The following is a 6,526-nucleotide window of genomic DNA, read 5'->3' as shown; positions in this document are numbered from 1 at the left end:
AACTTTCGTAATACTGGTTATAGAGTCTACAGCTATCTAGCTCCCGCGCTTGCAGAACTGCCACAGCTCCTGCAATTAATAAATCAATCAAGTTGATAAATCAAGAGAATTCTAAGTACTAAACCTATTTATATCAAGTCTCTCCCCGAATTACTAGAATAAAGTTTTTCACATTACATTCCTGATTACTCTTAAGATCCGGTTTTAGTGGATTAAACTCTCACACTGTGACCGTCGGTACTTTGCACCTACCGCAAATCAACAAAATTAATCTAAAATCCAAACTTCAGTACATTACATTCAATTAAAAAATGAAACAATTCACCTAAAATTGTAATTTGATCATCTGTGGCCATAAAATGTTGAACACTCAGGAACAAACCATATCCCAAGTGATTTTATATTCAAAAATATATCGTAAATACAGGAAAAGAAAGGAAATTAAGTAAACCACAGTGCGAAAATGAGCATATGCCTTTTGATATTTGCAGTACATATAATGCCGCCCCCCTTGAAGCGTTCCTCATTGCAGGTGTAAAAGTGAGTCAATGAAGTTCAAAAAACTTCTCACAGCATGAGAAATATTTACTCGTTTTCTTCTTTTAATTTTTTCTTATATCAACATATATATTCCTACACGTTCATTTGTGTGTGTGTGTGTGTGTGCGTGTGTGTAAGTGTATGCCAGTTAAAAATTATTTAACTTCATAGTAAAAATATTGCAAGCGGGCACACTCCCTCACACTCTCTGCAGATAGCCAAAAGGTAATTTCTACAGCAAATACACAAACACAGACACTTATGCATTGATGCACAAGCACACACACTTGTGCAGCTGGCTGGATATAAATACAAAACTATGCCACAGTGTAACACATTTGTGTGCGTGTAATTGCATAAATTTACATGCAGGTAAGTGGCAAAACATTTACGGTCAATATGTGTAAATCTTACACGCTTAAACTACTCAAGCACTTGGAAAAGTAAGTAGTAGTTTTACGACCACTACTCGCAGTAACACCAGCGCATGCACAGTGGGTCAGAAAATAATATTTTTTCTTATTGGAATTTTTACCTGTAAGCTGACAACAAATTTTTCATAGTCATTAATTTTGTTTTTAAAATATTTTTGCTTTTATTCATAATTTTGGCAATTATGCGAGCGTGTATGTGTATATGTGTATGTATATACATACACTTAATTCATGCATGTGTACCTGTGCGGATGTATGTGAAATGATTAATTATGCATAAGTTGCTTTAACCTTCTTGCATTACCAGCAGTGCCACCATTTGCACATTAAGGTACACACTACATATATACATGTGTATGGCATATGAGCATGTATGTATGTTTGTTGTATGTGTGTACGATTTTTGCTAATTTAAATTATAGCTGAGCTTTGGACTTTTTTATATTGAATTTAAGTACTGAGTAGGAAACAAAACTTCACGGACACTTTTTTGTTTTTTTTTTTGTGTTGAACTTTTTTATTGTTTTTTTTTTAATATTTTCAGACTATCGGTATGTTAACACACCCCCTCTGCAACATTAAAACCCTAGCAAAACGTAATCATGGTTAAAACATTTAAAATTTTCTTTCTTTTTCATTCTTCGCTTCATTCTTTTTATGGTCTGTGGTGTGTTTCTTTTTGCTAATGCTAGCTTAACGCAGATAGAGCGTTAAAACGTAACCCCAAATATATTGGAAAATATGAAACGCACAAGAAAGATTTCAGCTCATATCAGGTAAATTAACATTTTTTACAGTTTACAAAAAAAAAAAAAACAAAAAATAAAAAACATTGTATGGTACGTCTACTTACGACTTTACAGATTAGAATGAAGCACTGCATTGAAGACATTGATTATATGTGTATGTGTAGGAAAATAAACAAATAAAAATTATGAAATTTTCTCAGATTAACAAAATAAAATTTAATGTTTTTTACTAAATTAAATTATAGAGCTTGGTTTAGGTTAAATTTATTGCATTTTTTATATCTTTTAATAAATAAAATAAAATAACTAACTACCATAAAACCATGATCCTCCTCGGGGACTGCCATCTTAACGTAGTGAGAAGACTCAGTAGTTACGTGGAATATTCGAACGATGCTGGTGGAAGGATGCTACTGGTAGAGCCTTCCTTGCCGGTAAGGTCGAATGAGTAGTAATGAAGCTAAGCACAGTTCCTGATGTTAGTCTTAAACAACGAAACGTCGAAAATATAGATTAAATAAATAAAACAATAAAAAAATTTTTTATTTAAAAAAACCAAACCAGCAAATCTGACTATTTAACCCTTCACTTATCTATAATAAGATTAAAAAACAATCAGCAAATATAAAATAAAAATAATTGTTTATATTAGTAATTATAACTTTATAGTAACATGTCTACTGCGATTTAGTATTCAAGTAATTAAAACTACAATTTTAATTATCAAAGAAAAAACTTAATTTCAAATGGATCTTGTAGTAAATGAGGAAAAAAACAAAGTACTTTCAGTGAACAAACAACTCTCATGAGCAGCTTGGAAGCCTTATAGTTAACTATTGACGACTATAAGGTTGCAATACTTCATACATTTGGGATCCTGCGTAAATACCAACTGACAACTCACTGATTCAACGAAGAATCACTTTTGCCAACATATATTCCTTCGGGCTTAGTAGCCTGTTAAGAAGAAAAGTCCTTTATTGACAATCAAAAGTCACACTCTACAAGTATTTCATCATGTCTGACTTGCTATATGGTGCAGAACCTTGGAAAATAACCAACAGTGTTGAGAAGGCGTTAGGAGCATTCGAAAGATATATTTGTTGAAACATCTCTATTTCCTTATGTTTCAGAAACAAGTATTGAATCATATGGAACGATGAAAATAAAGCAATATCGACATAATTAAGCGTTTAGAAATTTAGCGACTTAGCCGGCTTGGTCATGTCGTGAGATGAAAGAAACTGATTCGACTAGAAAGATACGCGGTACGCGATTCGGTTTTATGAAAAACATGGTAGAAGGCATCCACATATTCCGTTAATAGGCGAGGAAGATGTGAAGCTATTCGATGCTATCAACTAGCGACAGCAAAAGTCTTATTGGATTGGCTGGCGAAAGCTACTAGCGAGTTAAAAAAAGATTGACATTTGTGATGTGATATAATGGTTATATATAGCGCATAAAACGCAATATTCTCTTCAGCAAAATTATGTCGAATTTTAAATATGAAATTAATGTACTCTACATAAAAAAATCATTTTCATATATTCAAAAGAAAAAACTTATTGTATTTTTAACACATTAACCTACTAAACCAAAGTGAAAAAATCTTAATAAATAAACAAACAATATTACCGAACCCCGTCTGGTCATATGTCTATTATCCTTTCTCTTGCTTTGACTGTCAACTGATTTGCATAGAACATGAGAACCAACAAAATTTGCATACAATTGCAATGCGATGAAACAAAGCGGCCTAACAATGTGGCCCGAAGGTGATATTAAAAGGTAAAAGATATTCTAAATAAGCACAAAATGCAACAACAAGTCGACATTATGTTAACATGGGTTGCAAAATAGTTAAATTGTTAAGTATAATTTCCAAAACAAAACAAACACAACGCTAACGACACGAATAGCAAGGATAACAAGAACAATCCATTCCAAAAAAAAAAATAGAGAACAGAAACCAAACAGACAAAATGGACAATTTGGCAAGGACTTTAGCAAAGTTTTCTTTTGTCGCAGGAGCGATTGTGCAGGACAATAGTCCGTCTTGCTGTGACACAATCAAAAACAAACATTCCAGTTCCTCTCTCACTATTCCTTCAGCAATGCTTAATGTTTCCTTTTATTGTTTTGTTAACATAAAATAAAATGTTTTCACCTGAACATGTTGGCAATAGAAAATAAACAAATAAAATAAAACAACTTAAAATTGCAGGAATGGTGAACCACATTTGATATGAAATTCAGGTTAAAAACTTTTTAAAAAATGAAAAGAAAATAGTTTCGGTTTTGTAGACGATTTTTTTAAGGAACAGAGATTTTGAATAAATTTTAATTTTTTTTTTATTGGGAAATAATTTCCGAACTCAACTAATTTGAATTTTACTACTTAAAGTTTCCTCTTTTGTTCAGTGTCCTTTTCGTTGAATTCTATCCTGTCTATCACCAAATAGAATAGTTGGAAATACAATTCAAATTAAAATCATTTATTTTTCTCCTACTTTTGTTTACAGTAATAAGAGACCTGAGTGAAGCGTTGATTTTTAACAATAAAAATAAAATTAATTAAATTACACAAAATGGGAAGTACACACTGCAATTTGAAGAACCCAAATCATTTCAATTTTTGTGTAATTCAACATTTTTTGTAGTTCATTAAGCAATTTTGTGCATTTCTGAAAACTACGGAACATGCGGTTGCATTGAACTGAAAAATATTTAACATGAACGTTTTCCTGCCAAGTTCGGCCCCATTTATGTATGCATTTGAATAGAAAATGGACATAGGAAATAATTCAAATTTATTCGAAAATTTTATAAAAATATTAAATTATCAAATATATTTAATATATATTTAAGTAGTATTAAAGTATTAAAATTAAAAATTTTTGAAGAAAATTATTTAAATATTTACAATAAGTGAAAATTTTATTTCATTTAAACTGAAAATGGTTTATTTAGAAACTCCAAGGGTTACTGATTGTATATTTATGCTTGACTGTTATTAACAGAAACAATTGCTTACATTTACAGCATCTAACAGTTGAAGTTAAACTATCTATTGTCTGTTAATATAGCACTGTTTTTTTTTATTGTAATGAATTATTGTATTGTATTATGCAAATTGATCAATTACTATCCAACTACAATGTTTTTTTTTATTTCTTTCATATTACAAATAAAAATTAATAAAAGCATCTTAAATTATTTCATACTGAATTTTATTTTAATCTCAATATTTCGACTTCTGGGAACTCACATTTTTGTAATAACAATTGGTCCGAACATTTTCAACGTTTTAAACATTTTAAACATTTTCAACGTTCTTTGCTAGTTTCTGAATATTATTAAATAATAGGCTTTAAATGCAACCCGACCTAAAAGATATATTGTGCATTTAAAAGCCCGACTAAAACAATTTTAGACTACCTACTTATAAATTTCGTAGTTTCTGATACTTTTACACTACATGTCTACCCTTCTTTGAAGTAGATATCTTAAACTAAATAAAATTGTAACAAGTCTTTAATGTCAGTAGTATCCATATAAGGAATAGTTCTTTCTAGTGCTATATAAACTGAATCAATTTCCATTGAAGCAACAAAACAATTTTATTTGAAAATCTATCATGTTTTTAATGCCTTAAATTAAAGAATACTAAATAAATGAAAGAAAAGAAACGATATTAAGTAAATCATTACAAGAATAACAATTGCACTTAAACAACAGAAAGACTACAAAACAAAACTGACGACTGTTAACGACTCAACATAACACTCTACTGTTAACAACAGAGTGTTGCTTGTATGTAACAAAACATTTATTCACACATCTTATCGAAACTGATTAAAACATCTTTCGAACAAAAAGAAATCAAAGCTATATAACTAAGTATAAAACATCTAAGCCGACTTGAAAAAAGGTCTTAAATAATTCTCATTAATTTTGTTCAACACTTTTTTTCAGTGCTCAGGATCTATAATGATTAAATAATAAATTTACACTATAATTTAATTCAGCACAGAGAAAGTGCCTAATCCTTATCACTAGAAAACGTATTCTATTTTTAAAGTCTATACAGAATTTGTGGAACAATCTTGGCAACATTAGATGGGTAATTAAATTCAAGTGAATAAGAATGAATTTGTCAAAAAACTCGAGAACATATGTATAGTAATCTTAAGTGCACTTCCAAACCTAAGCTGCTTAATACGTAACTTCATTGATTAATTGATGTATAACTTTAAACTTAAATATTTATGTAATGTGAAATGACTTCTTCTTAAGAAAATAATTGTTAGTCAACATATATAAATTACATATACGATAAATTATATTAGATTGGTGTGAAGCTAAAAAATAGTCTCAGATAAATATCCTTATCAGCTCATTCTACGAAAGATGCATCTTTTTGATCCATCATGAAAATAATTAAAACAATTTCCACAATCTCTAAAATACTCGAAGATTTTTCCAATATTATTCTTAAAAAGATATTTGCAGTTATCAATGCGTGCGCCTTGTTTTAATATGCACATCCTTCTACCCACAATTATGAGGAATATGGAACGAAAATGGCTTTATTGACTTGAAAAGTTAGATTTATTCCAGCTCTCATTTCACCTACTTACCTAGAGATATTTTAATTTTAATGACTGGTTAGTCTTATATTTCTTAGAAGTGCTTTATCTGGCACTTCGCATCTGGCACCGATGAGAGGATCTCATCTTTATATGTCGTAGACATAATATATATGTTCATTCAATCTTCTCATTTATATATATTATTGTA

Source organism: Teleopsis dalmanni, chromosome 2 (genome assembly GCF_002237135.1).
Source record: "Teleopsis dalmanni isolate 2A chromosome 2, ASM223713v2, whole genome shotgun sequence".
Classification (NCBI taxonomy): domain Eukaryota; kingdom Metazoa; phylum Arthropoda; class Insecta; order Diptera; family Diopsidae; genus Teleopsis; species Teleopsis dalmanni.
This window is presented reverse-complemented; position numbering follows the sequence as displayed.